This window comes from Carettochelys insculpta, chromosome 1 (genome assembly GCF_033958435.1).
Source record: "Carettochelys insculpta isolate YL-2023 chromosome 1, ASM3395843v1, whole genome shotgun sequence".
Lineage (NCBI taxonomy): Eukaryota > Metazoa > Chordata > Testudines > Carettochelyidae > Carettochelys > Carettochelys insculpta.
The window spans coordinates 258,173,119-258,192,913 of record NC_134137.1 but is presented as its reverse complement, the minus strand read 5'-3'; the positions used below and the strand labels follow the sequence as shown (position 1 = coordinate 258,192,913).

Sequence of the window (19,795 nt, the reverse complement as noted above, 5' to 3'; positions counted from 1 at the left end):
AGCGCCGCAGATCGGAAATCTTCCAGCAGTTTCTCCTGGATCGCGCATGTGCCGGCGCACGCCATCCCCCTGCGCGCCCCCGGCCGCGTGCACGATCTGGTCCCCGCCAGTTCCTTCTCAACCGCCATCAGCTGCAGACGGAATCCACTCAGGCTAAGGCCAGAGTCAGATTACTTAGTGGTTTTGTTCCACGTGCAATTTGTTGTTTTTGGTTATTTAAAAAAAAAAAAAGAAAAAGAGAGAAAGAAGGCAAAGACAAAGAGAATATCAGCAAAAGAAAAAAAAAAGGGGGGGAAAAAGAGAGGAGCGGAGAAGAGAAGAGCGGACGTGAAGGCCATTTAGGCCGCCTGCTACCGCAGGCCGGTAATCACTATTTGGGGTGGAAAGGCACGGATTAAGTGCTAAGTACCCTATTAACAATAAAGGACTCACCGCAATGGCCTCTTCAGGTTTTAAAAAGCGTGAGTCATGCTGTGAAGCTATGCCGGCCTCCGTGGGGCATAGCGAAGGCATCCGACGCCTGGGGGAATTACAGCTTACCCAGACGTGTTCTCACTGTGCTAGGCTCACAGCCAGGGCCAGGAAGGACAGAGCGATGAGGCGTAAAATGCTCTCTCACCCCCTCAGTGCAGAAACGGAGGAAACTCTCCCTGGCTCAATCCTTGCCGTGCGTTTGCAGCGAGCAGGACGAGCGGAGCACACAGCCACCAGCCGCATACTCGGGCAAGCGGCAGCGCACGTGGCAGAGGCTGAGCCTCCGGTAAAACAACAGCCGGCACGCGCGGCGCCTAGAGCGTGAGCCAGGCAAGCGCCGGAACCAGCGGCACAGACCCCCGCGGCACCAGCGGTGCAGGGCTGCCAGGCACGGAGCCTGCAGGCACCAGAGGGGGATACCCACGCGGCACTGCAGCTGACGGTGCCGAGCGCGGCGCTGACAGCGGGGCCGAGATCCCCGGCACGGGAGGGGGCGGTGCCGGCCCCACAGTGGAGGGGCAAGACAACATCAAAAACCCGGCACCACAGTCCATCTCTGGGCAGGGCTGCGCTGCTGTTAGCACCAAGCCCTCCCCCTGAGATTCACACGCCGCACCAAAGGCCTGTGTCTCCACCAGCCCATCCGAAAAAAAAAAAAAAAAAAAACCCTCCTTCTCCGTTCCTCCAACCAATGTCACCATGGCTTGGGCCACCCTCACCATTTCTGGGATTGGATCCCCTGGCGTACTATCACAAGCCAGTTTCACCTCTATCTGTGTCGTCGCGGAGGTCTCGCTCTCCCAGACATCGGGGTTACACACCCCGTGAGTGGTCCAGGTCTCCATCCCCGGACCTTTGCCCATGCTGCCATGGTCGTCCTTATCATGCTGGACGCAGACAAACCACAGGCCTACAGCCAGGGGCAGGTCCCACCCCCCGGCCTCTCAATACCCCGGTGGGCACTCCTGATCGGGGACGGAAACACAGTTGTCTCAAGGGGAGTTAATTTTAGAACCCCGAGACTTTCCTTCACAATCCTCTAGCAAGCAAGTGTATCATCGACCACAGGAGCCCGAGGGTTCGAGGGAGGTTTACCTTAGTGGTTCCTCCTCATCCTCCCCAGATGAGGCCATGGCCCCCGGGGATGTCTCTCCCCCCGATGCCCTTAAACACTTTCAGGAGCCGTTTAGAAGGGTGGCTTTCACGCAAGACATTCAAATGGCAGAGGGGCAGGAGAAACATCACAAACTCCTGAAAAATTTGAGACCCCCGGCTTCATCCAAAATTGCTATTCCACTGGACGAGGCCATTCTGGAGTCAGCCACTACTATATAGCAGACTCCAGCCTCTGTTCCATCTATGAACAAGAGAGCAGATAACAAATACTTCGTCCCGGCTAAGGGCATGGAGTTCCTCTTCAGTCACCCACAACCAAATTCTTTGGTGGTCGGGTCGTCCCATCAGAGGTCAAAGGCTTCTCAGTACAAATCGGGGGATCGGACACAGATGCTGAGAAGCTAGAGCTGTTTGGCAGGAAGGTATATTCCTCTCCTATGGACCTCTCTATTGAGAATGGCAAATTATGGGCACACGTAGCAAACCATAATTTTGATAATTACTCCGGGCTTACTTCCCTCATGGATTCACTCCCGGAAGACAAAAAGCCGGGGTTAAAGGCGATTGTTCAAGAGGGCTACGCAGCATCGCAGACGGGAGTCCAGATTGCCCTGGACGTGGCAGACACGGCGGCATGTTCAACGGCTACAGCAGTGGTCATGCATAGAGAATCCTGGCCCTAGACGTCGGGTATATCAAGGGACCTACAGGCGAAGATCGTGGACCTTCCCTTTGATACACAAAAGCTGTTTTGCATACTCAGCCGACTCGGTCCCTCACTCCAGTAAGGACTCGAGAGCTATACTTAGAACCTCGGGCATTTATACTCCCCCATACAGGAGGGAAACATTTTATCCTCAGCAAAGACGCTACGCTTACAACCACAGCGTGCTCAATATCAACGGGGCTATGGCCACGGGCGCTATCAATAGCGGCAACAGTACGGAACCCTAGGCGACATTCTCAACAAAGCCGTACGCCCTCGGGTCAGGCCTCAAAGGCAACAAGTTTGATGGGTATGTCGGGGGCTGCACTATCTATACCCTCGCTCAATGCCACTCTCATCTCATGTTCCATCATCGCCTCAGACCGTTCCACTCCCAATGGCAAAAGATCACCACAGACACATGGGTGCTGGAGATCATAGCCATGGTTACGTGATCCCCTCCCAGTCGCTTCCACCGATGAAGCCTCCCTCCAGGCCTCACCTCAGGGGCGCTACCACGAGGCGAGGCTCAAGCAGAAGGTGACTCACCTTATGTTCACAAGGGCGGTGGAAAGAGTGCCAGAATAATTCCAGGGGAAGGTTTTTATTCATGCTACTTCCTATCGGAGAAGAAAACAGGAGACTGGAGGCCCATCTTAGATCTTTGGGGCCTCAACCGTTACTTGCGCAAGCAACGTTTTCGGATGATCACAGTTGCCTTGATACTCACGGCACTGGACTATGGAGACTGGGTTGCAGCACTCAACTTATGAGATGCTTACTTTCATACAACAATCCACCCGGCACACAGATGCTTCCTCCGCTTCACGGTCGGCCAGGAGCGCTTCCAGCACAGGGTTCTTCCGTTTGGCCTCTCCTCGGCCCCCAGAGTCTTTACCAAAACCCTGGCAGTGGTGTCAGCCCACTTGCACAGACAGGGGGTGTTTATTTCTCCCATAGCTGGGCGACTGCCTGCTAAAAGGTACCTCGAAGGCAGAGGTCTCACGTATGATACGCGTCACAGCGGACACGTTTCTTCGCTGGGCCTAGTCGTCAACCTCGCAAAGTCAAAGTCCGAACCCACACAACATATAGAGTTCATAGGGGCACGCATAGACTCTATCACAGCAAGGGTGTATCAACCCGACGCCCACTTCCGCGCAATCAGTTCTCTGGTGCAAGTCATTACATACAGCCCCACGGTGCCGATCTTACCGTGCCTACAGCTGCTGGGCCACATGGCGGCAGCGACATTTGTGGTACAGAATGCCAGGTTGCACATGTCAAGCCTGTAGCAGTGGCTGGCGAGCGTTTACAAACCGCCATCCCGCACTGTCCACAGGGTGGTGTCACCCACAACAGAGGTGCGCAGATCCCTGGTGTGGTGGGAAAACCCCGAGAATCTGCTAGTGGGGGTACCTTTTCACCAACCACAAATTTCTATTTTTCTTACTACCGACACCTCCCACATGGGATGGGGAGCACACATCGGCGACAAGGTAGCGCAAGGGCTATGGTCCCCTGCGGAACAGACACTGCACATATCCATACTGGAGCTCAGAGCAGTGTTCAACGCCTGCAAACATTTTTGAGATTACCTACATGGCAAAGTAGTTGGGATTCAATACCGACAATACCTCCACTATGTTCTACATCAATCGATAAGGAGGAGCACGATCCCATGCCCTATGTGCGGAAGCACTCCGATTGTGGAATCGGTGCATCGCCAACAACATGACGTTGAAAGCCTCTTACTTGCTGGGCGCTCACAACGTGAATGCAGATCAGCTGAGCAGGCGCTTCACAATCACGCACGAATGGCAGATCCGCTCTGATCTGCTACAGCGCATTTTTCGTACATGGGGGTTCCCCCAGATTGATTTGTTTGCCACCCAGTACAAAAAAAAAAAAAAAAAAAGTGTCCCCAGCACTGCTCCAGGGCAGGAGTGGGGCGGGGGTCCCTTGGGGACGCATTCATGTTTTTCATGGAAGGGCTCCCTACTTTACGCGTTTCCCTCGCAGTGCTTATCTGCAAGGTCTTGCACAAAGCCAGAAGGGAGAGAGCTCGCATGATACTCCATAGTCCCGCTTGGGATCGGCAGCAATGGTTTCCCTTGCTTCTGCGCATGTCGGACCGCCCACCGCTCCCTCTACCAGTGGCGCCGGACTTACTCCCGCGGGCTCAAGGGTCCATAGTGCACCTGCACCCTTAAGGTCTACACCCACAAGCATGGCTAATCCATAGCTCAGCTCCTTAAAGGGCACATGTACGGAGGGAGCACAACAAGTCCTGGAATGCAGCCGAAGGACCTCCACCAGGAGGACTTACAAGCACAAATGGACTCGTTTCACAGCCTGGTGTTCCACCAAGCAGTTAGCTCCCCTTGACGTTCCTATACCTGTAATACTAGAATACTTATTGGAGCTCAAGAGAGGCGGGCTTTCTCTATCCTCGCTAAAGGTCCACCTCGCTGCTATATTAGCCTATTCGGCATACAGAGGAAGGGCCCACGGTATTCGCCCATCCTATCATTACCAGGTTCTTGAAGGGGTTGGTAAACCTGTACCCCGCCCTTGGAAACCGCTTCCACCATCGTGGAATTTGGACTTGGTGCTCAGCACGCTATCGGGTCCACCCTTTCAAGCATTAGCCGCAGTTCCCATACGTCTCCTTACAATAAAAACAACCTTCTTCCTTGCAACTACGTCAGCCCGCAGGGTGAGTGAGCTCACGGCAGTGATGGCAACGCCGCACTGCACAGTATTCTCAAAGGAGGCAGTAACCTTAAGGCTGCACCCAGCCTTTGTTCCAAAAGTCTCTCCGGAGTCCAGTCTTAACGAGCTAATAGTTTTACCCTCGTTTTTACCCAAAGCCTCACAGCTCCAGCAAGGAGGCACGCCTGCATCTTCTAGATGTGAGGAGGGCGTTTGCCTTCTACACAGACACAACTAAGTCCTTCTGGAAAACGGACAGGCTTCTAGTCTCTCTCGCTCCTGGGTCAAAAGGAGAAGGTCTCTCTTCCCGGAGAATCTCAAAGCACATTGTGTCCTGTATAAAAATATGCTACGAACTTCGAAAGACTCCTTTGCTGGCCCCGCCCAGGGCTCACTCCACCAGGGCAGTGGTGGCGTCAACAGCCTTCTTCAAGGGCATCGCATTGAAAGACATCTGTGGAGCGGCGACCTGGTCATCTTACGACACCTTCGCCAAGCATTATGCCCTACATCGGGTATTCCAAGAGGATACCTATCTGTCAACAGCAGTCCTTTCGGGGGCAAGCTGCACATAAACTGATTACCCACCTCCTTACTTGGGTTACTGCTGGGTAGCCACCTATTGTGGAGCACCCACGGGGACCACTCGAAGAAGAAAGAGAAGTTACTCACCTGTAGTAACGATGGTTCTTTGAGATGTGTCCCCGTGGGTGCTCCACCACCCGCCCATCCTCCCCGCTTCGGATCTCTGTCTAGTGTTTTTCAGGAGCATCCGAGGCAGTTGGTCAAGGAACTGGCGGGGACCGGATCGGAGGTGCGCAGGGGGGCGGTGCGCGCCAGCGCATGCACGATCCAGGAGAAATTGCTGGAAGATTTCCGATCTGCGGTGCCGGGCGAGCCCGACACCTATTGTGGAGCACCCACGGGGACACATCTCGAAGAACCATCATTACTACAGGTGAGTAACTTCTCTTTACTTTCACATGCAGGACATCTACCTTTAACCAGTTCCTAGGACTCCAGGCATAACCCTTTTAATTTATACCCCCTCTCTTTCCCAGTTCCTACAACTCCAAGTGAAAAGTCACTTTTATCCCTCTGAAGACTGTGGGCTCTATCCTTCTGGGGTCTCTGGGCAAACAGCCTTTTCCTGTGGACTCAGGGCTTAATCTGTTTCATATTTACAGAGTCTTTTGTCAGTAAAAGTGTGCTACACAGTAACCTCCTCAATCTCTCCTTATCAACGGTCACCAATACAGAAAGCACATGCTACACATGCAGTGTTCACCACTTCCATAAGACAAAGGAGCTTTTCTTGATGGCCAGTCAGGACTGGGTCCATCTTGAGGACAACAGTTTTTGCACGTGGTCATTCATCGAGTCTTAAGGGCTCACAGCTCTGATCTTGGGATCAGGAGCTGTCCGAGACCACTGATGGGGCAAGGCTCTCCTGGCCCTCGGATGGTGCAGCTGCAAACAGGAGGGAAGGGAGGAACAGGCTGTGAGTACCAACCCTTGCCCGTGGGTGGCGGGTTCCTGCTCCCTCTCTCCTACCTGTGGGCACAGTGGCTATCTGGGCAGCCCCCTTGTGCAGTCCATCCCCTCCCCACAGGGACATGGCGCGGCACTGTCCATGGGAGCAGGGGCTGATGGGCACTGGTGCCCATGCTGCCATCCCGAGGGCCACGGTTCAGCGGGGCCCTGTAGGGCTGGGGTCTGCAAGGTTTGAGGGGGGCAGTTGTGTATGGTGCCCCTGCCCCATGATCCAGTTTGTGTGCCCTGTTGCGTACATACCTGAGGGTCAACTGCCAAGACTGGGGGATGGCCATCTGGCTGATGCCTGGCTGGAGGCTTGGGAGGGGACGTCTATGACCAGGTCCCCCTCCTCAGTGGAGCAGTCCCCAGCTGTGTCTGGCTGCGTCTCTGGCCCTGGTGGTACTGGGCTCCTGCTTCTCTCCTGGCTGGGGCTCCTCGGCCGAGGTGTCTAGTATGGCAGGCGGGGAGGAGGTGTCCCGGGGGCCCCAGGATGATCCTGCACTCCCAGTAGTAGGGGCACAAAGCGGGGCTGGCCCCTGACTGGCTGGCCAAGTCCCGAGCCTGAGCTTAACCCTGCCGCAGCTCCTAGACCTTATTCCTGACATGGTCAGGAATGCGGGCAGGGTGACCCCGAGTAGTCAGGCCCTTGTCCAGCTGGGCGAAAAGCAACCACATTCTGCTCCTTTGTGCCCAGGACCTGGAGCACCTCCTTCTCCTGCCAGAGCCCAAGCAGGTCATGGTGCTCATGCCCTGTCCAGGAGGGGGCATGCTTTTTCCCCACTGGCTGGCCCCCTGCGAGCCTGGACATGCTTAGAGGGGGAAGCGCTGGGGCTCCTGACGTGCCTGGGTGCTGGCCATCACTGCCTGGCAGCTGCTCAGGATGTCACTGAGGCATGCAGGGGCAGCACATACGAGGGCTGCTCCCTGCACGCTCTCAGCTTCCTGCAATGGCTTTTCTGGGTCCATGCGGCTTTAAGAGCCGCTGCACGCACAGACCATAGAGCTCCACAGGGGCTGGACAGCATGTCTCTGCCTAACAGCTGATCACCGCCATGGCAGACCCTGCTCTTTTGAAAACGCAGGATGCGGAGCATCTACAGATGTCCTTTTTTCAAAAAGAGATGTCAAAAGGGTGGCCTCTCCTGTTTCCTGTTTGGAAGAGTGGTTTCATGTTGGAAAGAGCGCACAGCGTGTGTAGACGCGCCACACACTACTTCAAAGTAGGGCCTGCTCTTTCGAAATATTTGCCTAGTGTAAACTCAGGTAATAAGGGCTGTTTCAAAATGAGCTATAGTGCATCCAAGGGCCCTAATCTGCAATAGACTCCATTGTCTCCATATGCATTTTGTATGTAGATGCGCTATTTCAAAATAGATCTTAGGATGGTTAAAGAAAACTAAGGCTGTGTCTACACAGCAGCATTATTTTGAAATAAGCGATTCTGGAAAACCTCTTCCAGAATCGCTTATTTCAAAATAATGCTGCTGTGTAGACGCAGCCTTAGTTTTCTTTAACCATCCTAAGATCTATTTCTTTATCTGGTGATGGTGAATATGGTTAGGACAGGATCTCCTAATCAGCTTGATACTACCTTGTTTTGATGTAATTTAGATGGAGGTGTGACTTTCTGCATCTTAGCAAATGGCTGCTGCTCTCCTAGTATGGTTGCAGATAAAGCTCTTAGGCCTCACAACATGGCTATAGGAAAAAGACTTATCCTTGCAGCTTATGGTATCAATATTGGGAGCATGAGCTGAAGGGAGCCACCATTTACTGGCATTTTAAGGCATGTCCAGTTCTATAAAGGGCAGTAAACATACAGATAACTGTCTTGGTGCTGGGAACATATTCTTGCTGCGACATGTGGGCTGTCCTACCTCAATGGAGAAAGAAGCATATGTTTTATGAAAAACCAAAAAGGGAGGGGAACAGGTTAGCAAAATCTAAGTTGGGGAAATACTAGACATGTTGCCTGCAGTGTAGGAAAGTGTAGGAAACACTCCTGCAGAATAAATAATATTACTTAGGATGTGTGACGGGGTGTATCACCCTGCACTGAGCAGGGGTTTGAGAGCCAGGCCTATTGGATGGAAAAGGCCACGCCCCCAAAGCTCTGCTGGGCATGCTGCAACTGTAGGCTAGGTGTAAAGGCTGGAGAAGCCTGGCAGTTGGGGCTGGCCAGCAGTGGGGAAGGAGCTCCCACAGAAGCCCAGGAAGTGCAGCCATCTGAGGAGCAGCCACGGCAACTGACTGGGCAGCGGCGGCAGCAGCAGCAGCAGCAACTGCCGCCACAGCCACCTGAGGGGCAGCAGCGACAGGGGTGGCAGCCCCCACCAGAACAGCAGCCCACGGCAGGTGCAGCTGGAGGGGGTGAGACTTGAGCGGAAGTGAGGGGCAACACCAAGAACGGGGTAGGACACAGCCCAGGGCAGGGGAACCGAGAAGGTAACCCGGGTACTCAGCATGTTGCATTGAGGACCCTCACTGAGCTGGTGGCTGGGGTCTCACATCCATCATCAACAGGGCTCTGGGCTGAAGCTTGGTGGAGCCGGAGGGCCCAAGCTCCCCTACCCCTACCTGCCTGTGAGCCTAACGCAGGGAGGATCGAGGCCTCAGAGGCCTGACCAGGCTGTAAGGCCACAAGCTGTGATAAGTCCGCCGAGGCCTGTGAACAGGGACTGGGCCGCTGAGGGCTGACTGGGCCGTGAGCCCTCCAAATGGTGACTGGGCCACAGAGGCCACGAGTGGTGACATGAACTGGGGCTAGGCCGCTGAAGCCTTTGAACTGGGAGTAGGCTGCTGCGGCCTGACTAGGCTTCAGGGGCCCACAAACTGTCTAGGCTGCAGAGGTCTGATTGGGCTGGGAAGCTTGCAAACTGTGACTGAGCCACAGAGGCCTGACTAGGCTGTGGAGCCCTGGGGGTGGTTCTCGGGCCCTTGGGAGCAAGGTGGGGCAGGAGACCCTGCCATAGGATAACTCTGTACATCTTCAGAACACTGTCCACACATTAGCAGAATAATTTTCCTAACAGTCCTGGGAGGAAGGAAAGGGTTCTCTCTCTGAATTATTTTTTTCTTTTTAACATAAGGAGAGCTCAGCTGACACAAAAAGACAGGAGCTGGGATTAAAATTCAGGAGTTCTGTGAGTGACATTAGGACTTATGGGCCATTTCTACACAGGCCACTTCCTTTGGAAGTGACATGCTAATACACAGAGCGAAAGATACTAATGAGGCACGGATGCAAATTCCCTGTGCCTCATTATCATAATGTTACATGATTTGGAGTCTGGAAGACAGTTCTTCTTGTACGAGTGTCCCCGTGGGTGCTCCACAATAGGTGTCGGGCTCGCCCGGCGCTGCAGATCGGAAACTTTCCAGCAGTATTTTCTGGATCACGCATGCGCCGGTGCGTGCCTCTCCCTTGCGCGTCCCTGGCCATGTGCGCGATCCGGTCCCTGCCAGTTCCTTCTCAGCCGCCATCGACTGCAGACGGAATCCGCTCAGGCTACGGCCAGAGTCAGATTAGATAGAGTTTTTACATGCTGGAGCTCAGAGCAGTGTTCAATGCCTGCAGACACTTTCGAGACCATATACAAGGCAAAGTAGTCGGGGATCAATACAGACAATACCTCCACCATGTTTTATATAAATCGACAAGGAGGAGCCCGATCCCGTGCCCTATGTGCGGAAGCAGTCCAACTGTGGACCTGGTGCATCGCCAACAATATAATGTTGAAAGCCTCGTATTTGCCGGGTGCTCACAACGTGAAAGCAGACCAGCTGAGCAGGCGCTTCGCACTCACGCACGAATGGCAGATCCGCTCCGATCTGCTACGACTGATCTTTCACACATGGGGGTTTCCCCAGATCGACCTGTTTGCCACTCAGCACAACAAGAAGTGCCCCCAGTACTGCTCCAGGGCAGGATTGGGGTGGGGGTCCCTGGGGGACGCATTTGCGATTTCATGGAAGGGCCCCCTACTTTACGCGTTTCCCCCCGCAGTGCTCATCCACAAGGTCTTGCAGAAAGCCAGAAGGGAGAGAGCCCGCATGATTCCAGTAGTCCCAACGTGGGATCGACAGCAATGGTTCCCCTTGCTTCTGCGCATGTCGGACCGCCCACCGCTCCCCCTTCTGGTGACGCCAGACCTACTCACGCAGGCCCAGGGGTCCATAGTGCACCCACACCCCCAAGGTCTGCGCCTACAAGCATGGCTAATCCATGGCTCAGCTCCCTAGAAAGCACATGTACGGAGGGAGTACAACAAGTCCTGGAAAGTAGCCGAAGGAACTCTACCAGGAAGACCTACATGCAGAAATGGACTCGATTCACTGCATGGTGTTCCGCCAAGCAGTTAGCTCCCCTTGACGTTCCTATACCTGTAATACTAGAATACTTATTGGACCTCAAGAGGGGCGGACTTTCCCGATCCTCGCTAAAAGTCCACCTTGCCGCTATATCTGCTTTTCGGCATGCAGAGGAGGGGCCCACGGTATTTGCCCATCCTATTGTTACCAGGTTCCTGAAGGGGCTGGTAAACCTGTACCCCCCTCAGAAACCGCTTCCACCATCGTGGAGCTTGGACTTGGTGCTCAGCACGCTAACGGGTCCACCTTTTGAACCATTAGCCACAGTTCCCCTATGTCTCCTTACGATAAAAACAACCTTCCTCCTTGCAATTACGTCAGCTCGCAGGGTGAGTGAGCTCGCAGCAGTTATGGCAACGCCGCCCTGCACAGTATTCTCAAAGGAGGCGGTAACTTTATGGCTGCACCCAGCCTTTGTTCCGAAAGTTTCTTCAGAGTTCCACCTTAACGAACCCATAGTTTTACCCTCGTTTTACCCAAAGCCTCACAGCTCCAGCAAGGAGGCACGCCTACATCTCCTGGACGTGAGGAGGGTGTTGGCCTTCTACATAGAGAGAACTAAGTCCTTCCGGAAAACGGACAGGCTTCTAGTCTCTCTTGCTCCCAGGTCAAAAGGAGAGGGTCTCTCTTCACAGAGAATCTCGAAGCACATTGAGTCCTGTATAAAAATGTGCTACGAACTTCGAAAGACTCCTTTGCTGGCCGCGCCTAGGGCTCACTCCACCAGGGCGGTGGCAGCGTCAACAGCCTTTTTCAAGGGCATCGCGTTAAAAGACATCTGTACAGCGGCAACCTGGTCATCCTATGACACCTTCGCCAAACATTATGCACTACATCGGGTATACCAAGAGGACACCCGTCTGTCGACAGCAGTCCTTTTGGGTCAAGCTGCACATAAACCAATTACCCACCTCCTTACTTGGGTTACTTCTGGGTAGTCACCTATTGTGGAGCACCCACGGGGACACTCGTAGAAGAAAGAGAAGTTAGTCGCCCTATTAACGATGGTTCTTCGAGATGTGTCCCCGTGGGTGCTCCACCACCCGCCCATCCTCCCCGCTTCGGATCTCTGTCTAGTGTTTTTCAGGAGCATCCGAGGCGGTTGGTCAAGGAACTGGCGGGGACCGGATTGCCCAGGTGGCCAGGGACGCGCAAGGGAGCGGCGCGCGCCGGTGCATGCGCAATCCAGAAGATACTGCTGGAAAGTTTCCAATCTGCGGTGCCGGGCGAGCCCGACACCTATTGTGGAGCACCCACGAGGACACATCTCGAAGAACCATCGTTACTACGGTGAGTAACTTCTCTTTCCGGACTCCAAAATGCCGTGTAGAAGCATGGCCCCAGGAGGGCTTCCGGAAGGAAGTCCTTCTTCCAAACACCCCTTCTTCCCAAAAATCTTCAGGAAGAAGGGGCTTCCGGAAGCCCTCCGGGGGCCGCGCTTCTACGCTGCATTTTGGATTCCGGAAGAACCGTCTTCCAGACTCCAAATCATGTGACCTTATGCATCCATGCCTCATTAGCCTCTTTTGCTCCGTGTATTAGCATGCTACTTCCTTTGGAAGTGGCTTGTGTAGAAATGGCCCATAAATCATAACGTCACTCACAGTGTATGAAGCATATTGTGTCTAAGGAGAAAACAAAAAAGCAGTCCAGTAGCACTTTAAAGACTAACAAAATAATTTATTAGGTGATGAGCTTTTGTGGGACAGACCCACGTCTTCAAATCATCATTAGTCTTTAAAGTGCTACTGGACTGCTTTTTTTGTTTTCATAGTATATAGACTAGCACGTCCTTTCTTTCTGTGACTGTTTAAGGAGAAGAGAGACTTGTAACTAAAGCTGCAGCCACCTAGTTAATTGTAAAACCGAGTTCTTGAAAGCAAGTGACAAACACAAGAAGGCGTTGCAGTGGATGGGGCAATATTGAGCTCTATTCTCACTTTTTATTACTCAGTTGCAGTACTCTGAAGTTCACAGATTTACTTCCTCTTTACGCCATAGTAAAGAGGAACTTGTGGCTTTACCCATAAGTCCTGAGTAAAGGATGGTGTAGAATTGCTCCAAGGTCAAAACTGTTAGCCCTTGGCACAGTCTGGTACCTAGTTCCCTTTATTCTTCCAGAAGAGAGTAATCTGTGTGCGTCCCATAGAAGGCATGACTTGCTTCTCCTCCACAATGGTGTCAGTGCATGGCTGGTGTGTTGGAGGCAGGGGAGGAATGGAACTGAGGTTTGGCCCAGTCCCTTCTCCCTTGCTATTATTGAAGAGGTTGTGGCAGTCTCTCAGTGGCTGTGACACCACTTATGCTGTGACACATGATGTTGATAGTCTATGCCATGGAACAAGGAGACATTTGCACTCTTACTTCTGTGTATGGGTGTGCACAAAATTTCACAATCTGGTCCCTCACCACAGGAGAATCAGGCCCTTTATCAACAGAAAGAAACCACAATTGTCGTTATAACTCTTCTCACCATTCTGCACAGTGGATGTCTTGCATCCTGCATAGTTTGCATTTGTTCTGCACATACAGCTCTTCCACAGACATCACTGGAAAGTCACTATAAAGAATGAGCACAGAATATCCACTGGAGATCTGCTTGATGGAAGCATTTATCAGAGTGCAGGACAGAGGAGGATTTTGTATGAAAATTTAAATTAGGGTATGGAATAAAATGTTTTTGGATGAAAAGCAGAGCAGGACATATTTGTGGGGATGTTGGACTGTCTCTCTCTGGAAAGAACTGGTATAGCAATAAAAAGGGTTTCAATTATTCTGAAAAAGCAGTAATAGAAAAGTGAAAAGTTCAATAAGGCAGTACAGGACAGCTCCCTGAACTGGTGTAATTGCCAACAAGCTTAGAGTTATTCTACAACTAATCATTAGAAATGATGTAGTCATGGTAGATATGGCTGAAGCTGAAAAGCTCTAAAGATCCAATTGCATCATCCTCAGATTTGAATGGTTGATGACAGTCCTTAGAAAGGTTAGTAACAAAAAATATCGGTCAAAAGCAGACCTTGAAGAAATGCAAGATGAGATCTTAGAGAGCATGCTTATCTAATTTTAGACGATTTTGAAGGTGCGTGCCTAAAATAGCAAAATTTGAAATTGACTTAAAAGAAAAACATGCAGTAATGCACGTTTGGGGAATCAAAAATGAAGGAAGAGAAAGTAGTTAAACAGCAATGGATCTTATAAAAATTCTTAACAGTAAAGTCAAAAGAGGAACAGAAGACAGCATGGTTAAGTAGAGAACTAAAGTAATACCAGAAGCGGAGGCACTGAAAAAAATACAAAGCGCCTGTAAGGGAGAGTCAGAGCACGACAGAAATAAAAGGAGACGTCAATGAGACCACTCCATTTGTATCCTGCCTACTATTCTCTAGTTTGCTAATGTAGCTTAGAGACATGTCTTTGTGATAATGAAACCACCACAGTTATACAGTAAAACTAGCCAAAGGATTGACAGCCATTGTACTCTTAAAATCAGGGTAATGACCCTTGAACATGGCTCATTAGCAAGGTTTGAACCCAGGAGCTTCAGCACAGACCTCTACCACTTAGGGAGAAAAGAGAAAGTGACTTTCTCAATCGCCCACTGGAGCAGGATGCGTAAGATACCCTGAACAGTGGGTACCATTATGCTGAGGTTCATTGCTGCTGTTCTAGTGCTAATATTTGCATTGGATGATCTTAAAGCTCTTTGCAGCAAACATTAAATAAATGACATATTTTCAGTTTATAACCTCCAATGAACATAGGTGAGAACGCATCCTATTGTGGTAATTGTCCTCATGAACAAAAACTTGTTTCCCTGTTAAATAATTTGTTAGTTTGTACTCACATTTGCTGTGCTCATATAGCAACAAACTCAGAAATTATTGTAAATTGTATAGTTCCAGTCAAATTTGTGACCAAAATAATATGGCTTCATAGCATAAAACTTGTCATCTGTCAAGACTCAGTGTTGAAGGTAATGGGTTAAGATAATTTTAAAACATGTAGATATTATGAAAATCAATAGATGTACTGGGTTCAGTGTTTTTCTATGTGATCTCAGGTTGTTTTTTTATTTCTTGAGCAGCAGTTGTTAAATTTAACAAAACAAGTGAAAAGTAGAAATAAATATTTAACTTACTGTATCTAGAAATTATAGAAATACAAAATTGACTTATGAAATATTAAAGACATTTTAAGAGATTGCTAGGAGGAACAATAGCTAGAAAACTTACCACCATTAAAAGAAATGTAATATAGTTGTAGAAATAAGAGGCATGATTTTAGTTTGTTGGGTTTTTTGCCTTTTTTAAATGGGCTCAGCTTAGAGAGCATGCTTATCTAATTTTAGACGATTTTGAAGGTGTGTGCATAAAATAGCAGAATTTGAAATTGACTTAAAAGAAAAACATGCTGAATGAGAAAATTGATTAGGAATTTGATGTCTAGAATATCTTCGGTAGAAAAGCACAAAACGTTATCTGCGTTTGTTCACATAAAACTGGTTTGTCATAAATAGCAGAAAAAAACACAGTGATTCATAAAACATACAAATAGAAAACAGGAGGTATACAAAAGGGTAAAGAAATGGCAGAGTAACATAGAAAAAAAGGACAGAAAGCTACTGCAAGAGAAAACATTCCGCTGTTAAGAAACAAGTTAGTCCAGGGGTCTGCAACCTGTGGCTCTGGAACCACATACAGCTGCTTAAGGATTCTTTGTGGCTCCAACACTGTACTTGCAAAGTTTAAAAAACAAAACAAAAAAAAACAAATTCCTGATTATTTTTGATAAATGATGAACATATAAAAGTGATTGCAACCCCTCAGAGGTTGATTTTTGTGCGCCCCGTCAGACTTGCGAAATCAAACCTGGAAGATCAGTTGCAATATTCTTGCACCCCCTGGAGATGTGTATATATGGGTCGGTGTAGTGGTTACTGCCAGTTCTGCACCCTCTCAGTTCCTTGTTACTACTCAGGATGGTTTCTTGGAACAATTTCTCTTTCCTGGGCAAGGCTTCTTGCCCAGTGAAAGGATCAGAGGGCTGCTGATATCATCCCAAATAATCATTTCCTGGATAACCGTGCCCCCTGTTCAGGTTAACTATGAGCAGGCACATATTCCACTTCCAGCCATCAGGACCACTCATTCCACAAAGCCCAAGCTTTGCCAGTAGCATTCCACAGGCATGTACCAATCTAGGATGTCTGCAGAGCTGTAACTTTGTTGTCATTTCCCACTCCTAGTGCTCCCCTACGCCATCAACCAGTAGGTCATGACAAAGCCAGTTTCAGAAGAGCAGTGTTCAAGTCGGCATGCCTGTGAACTGTGTGCCCACCTCTGTGGGGTCCTGTTTGTGACTCACCTAGCCTCGAGTGAACGTGAGCAACCACTCGAAGAAAAAATGCTTAATTACTAGGGCAGTTAAACAGTTAACTGGTTAAATGACAGCTCTTAACTGGTCAACTGTTTTTAACCTGGACCTGCTGCCCAGCCATGCCATGGCCATGGGAGCTCATTGTGGCTGTGACGGCCTGTTGCCCAGGCAGCCCCTTCCTGGCCTCAGCTGCTCTGGTGGCAGCCAGCTGTCTCATGGGCAGAGTTAACAGACAAGGGCCAGTTAACCAATTAACTGGCATCCCATTAAGCCTCATGCTTTCCAGTATGTTTCCTATTTAACTGTTTAACATCCCTACTAGTTACCTTGCAGAACTGTTCATGATGTGTTCTTCATGTCCGTTCCTCAGACCTCCCCTTCTTATCCTTCGGTTGGAGTTACTAGCAAGAAGGAACAGTGGGGGTGTGGAGCCAGCACCACCTCTTATAGGCACAAAATATTAATTAGTTTCTATTATATAAAAAAATTTAGTTATTCAGAGAGCGTTGGAGAGCTGAGGCTAAAGCCTAATTCCTGGAGTTATGGAGCATGAATACAAGGAGGAATTGAGATCAGTTGACCGGGAATGGTACAATGCAAAGAGGCACTGAGAATAGAGCAATTTTAAGCTGGAAAAATGGTAATTAGCTGGCCACTAGGGATGTTAGTGATGTGTTTTCCTTTCTTTATTGTATAAGGCTGTGACTTTGATATGACATATAGGTTTTCTGTGTTTTCATTTGCAAAATTGGGTTGGCCAACATATAAAGAGCAGAGTAGTCAGCAAAAAGTAGAAAGATTTAGATCAGCAGGGTCACACAAAGCTTGTAGATGCCTTTTTACAGAGCCTTAGCTGTTACCACACTGATTTCTAGTGAATAATTTAAAAAGAACTGTTTATTTTTTAATAAAAAGAAAATATATAAATTGTCTGAGTATTCACAATGTTACTTACAGCTGCCATTGAGCAGATGTTGAGGCTTCTTATTAGACCAAAATAAGTTGCAGGAATATTCAACAATCTTCTTTTTATTACCATTCTTCTCTGCCAAAATTCACAGGAAATATTTTTTTTAAAACCACTTTATAAATATTTACAGTTTGTGCCACTTTTTTCAGCCCTTGCATTTTAGTGATTATGAACTATTTTAATTATTCTTAAAAACAAGTTTAATATATTTAACTTTAGGACCAAATCCAGTTTCTATTGAAATCAATAGAAATTTTCCCTGGGATTTCATTGGTAGCCTTGGGCATGGATGCATGGAGGTTGGCCCTTCAGTTATTGCAAATGCATCTGACAGTCACTTCTAAACACTCTGTTATGCACATACACCTGAGTAGCTGAGAGTATGCTGACTCCCTCTTGTGTGTTTTAACTCTGATTGGTGTGATTAAATATTGCATCCCATGACTAGCTGCCATTCTGTTTAAACAGTGTATGTTAAGTGCAGTAAGATTAAAAATATAGCCAGTTCAATGGGAGCAAAAGTATTGATATTTTACGCTGCGAGTCTTATAAAAGCTTTCGTTAGCCACCATCTTTTGATGGGAGATACCAAGCACCTGTAGCTCCTATTGACTTGGGTAGGCTCTACATGTTCTCAGTATCTCTAGAAATCAGACTGCTTGTTTGGGTGAATAAATCTGTATTTAAGTGCTTAATTTCAGGCTCTTAAGTTTGGCTAGTATTTTCAAACTAGTTTAAGATGGCATAGCAACTCACTGGCTGATCTGGCAATGAAACCCAGGAAGCCTGATCTTATAGAGTGTGAACTAAACTAAATTGAAAGCAGCTGCTATTCAAAAATGGACTAATCATGTTTAAACTCCGCCTTTATATATTTTTGTGTGAATAATCATATTAGGTTTTACATGAAGAAGCCATAAAACATATAGTACATAAAACCTTTTATGATCCAATTTTGACTCTAGGTAACCTAAATCACTAAAGATAATAATAAATGTGAAATCAAATCAGTGAAAAATTGCTTCTGTGCAGTGAGGCTAGAATGATTTTTAGGGTGGGGATGCTATGCTGAACCCCCATGCATCCCCCTCATTGCCCCAGGCTGGAGCCATAGCTGTGCGGAGTTGTGGAGCCCCGGGTGTGGTGCTGACTACCAGGGCCCTGGAGCCTACAGCAGAACCATCAGGACACTGGACACCTGCAGATCCTGTGGATCCAGCAGGTAGGCTCCCCAAAAGGCTGCAGGACCCCATGGGTTCAGGACCCCATGAAGCTGGCAGCTGGGACTCAGTGTAGGGTGCACAATCGGGGGGGGGGGTGCTGCAGAACCCCCTTCGCATTCCTCCTTCCTGCATCTCTGCTCCTATGTCTCATACAATACATCAACTTTAACGTCAGCAAATGGTGGCAGTGTTAAAGAATACACTCAGCTCATAGGATCAGAGAATTCCTGGAGTTAGAGTATGAATACAAGTACAAATTGATTTTTCAAGCCTCTATTTTTCTGGGATACTGTGTCAATAGCTGGTGGTTTTTATATAGTGGCCACTAAAATATACGCTACACACACAGCATATAGAAGGCTATACAAGGCGGGCATTAGTGCTAATTTTTGCAGTATCCATGTGTGTTCTGGAATCATATGAGTATCCTGCAGACAAAATAGCCACGTCTGGGAGCTGATCATGCTCTTCTGCACAGGGTCCCTAGTGGTGGTATAACCATAGAAGATCAAACTTCCCCAAAATACAGACTTGTCAGTGAGGAGGAGTGGAGAGATGACTTAATTCTACTTGATCATTTTTCCTGTGTACTCAAGTGTTCAGTTGTGGCCTGTAAGTGGCCAGTATGGTTAAAGAGAGGCCTTTATTTTTTTTAAAATAGAAAACTGCCAAGTTTAGTAGATTTCGCTTTTAAAACAAGACATTACTCATACTGTCTCTTTGAAGGTTCATATTTAATAACTCCTCACCCAGTATCTGGGAAGATTTATACATCTAACACAAAATAAGTTGTTGTGTCCGTTCATGTACTGAAATTCATAATGCCAAAACTTAAAATGGTTATATATACATATATAATATTAAAACAGCAAGCTCTACATTTTAAAATAAAAAAGTGTTGATTTACAATGTAGGGTAATACACAAAGCAGCTGTGAATAATTTTTTTTAGAGTAATCTTTCACAAAAACCACAAAGGCCTGTTTAGTCAATGCACTAATTTTATAATGGGGTTGGGTGTATTGTTTTGGAATCCAGATGATGGAACCCTATGCCACTAGTTCAACAATGGACCCTACTGACTAATGGAACCAGAAGATCAATCCCTCAGCGTAGTGTTTAACCACTTCCTAGTTTATAGCCTACTTCTCTCAGGTTGTATGCAAAAGTATGGGGCGGAGGGGGGCGTTATTTTTGTTTTGTTTTTTTTTTTTAGTGCTTTAGTTAGTCAGTGAGATTACAGGTATTACTAAACTGAGTGTTGATAAAGCATCCATGTGAAACACAAGCACACTATCTGGCTGTC

At 48.6% G+C, this 19,795-nt stretch overlaps 1 protein-coding gene and 1 long non-coding RNA gene across 3 annotated transcripts in view; one reads left to right on the top strand and one right to left on the bottom strand.

The window, feature by feature from the left end:
• LOC142007185 (uncharacterized) overlaps window positions 1-17,284 on the bottom strand; it is a 66,172-nt gene extending 48,888 nt beyond the window's left edge. Inside the window, exons 1-2 of the long non-coding RNA XR_012643902.1 lie at window positions 17,253-17,284; window positions 16,624-16,738 (exon numbers count right to left, since the gene is read on the bottom strand). This is a non-coding gene — a long non-coding RNA (uncharacterized LOC142007185). The remainder of the gene's footprint in view (window positions 1-16,623; window positions 16,739-17,252) is intronic.
• DERA (deoxyribose-phosphate aldolase) overlaps window positions 1-19,795 on the top strand; it is a 97,988-nt gene that overhangs the window by 58,716 nt on the left and 19,477 nt on the right. The window lies entirely within an intron of this gene.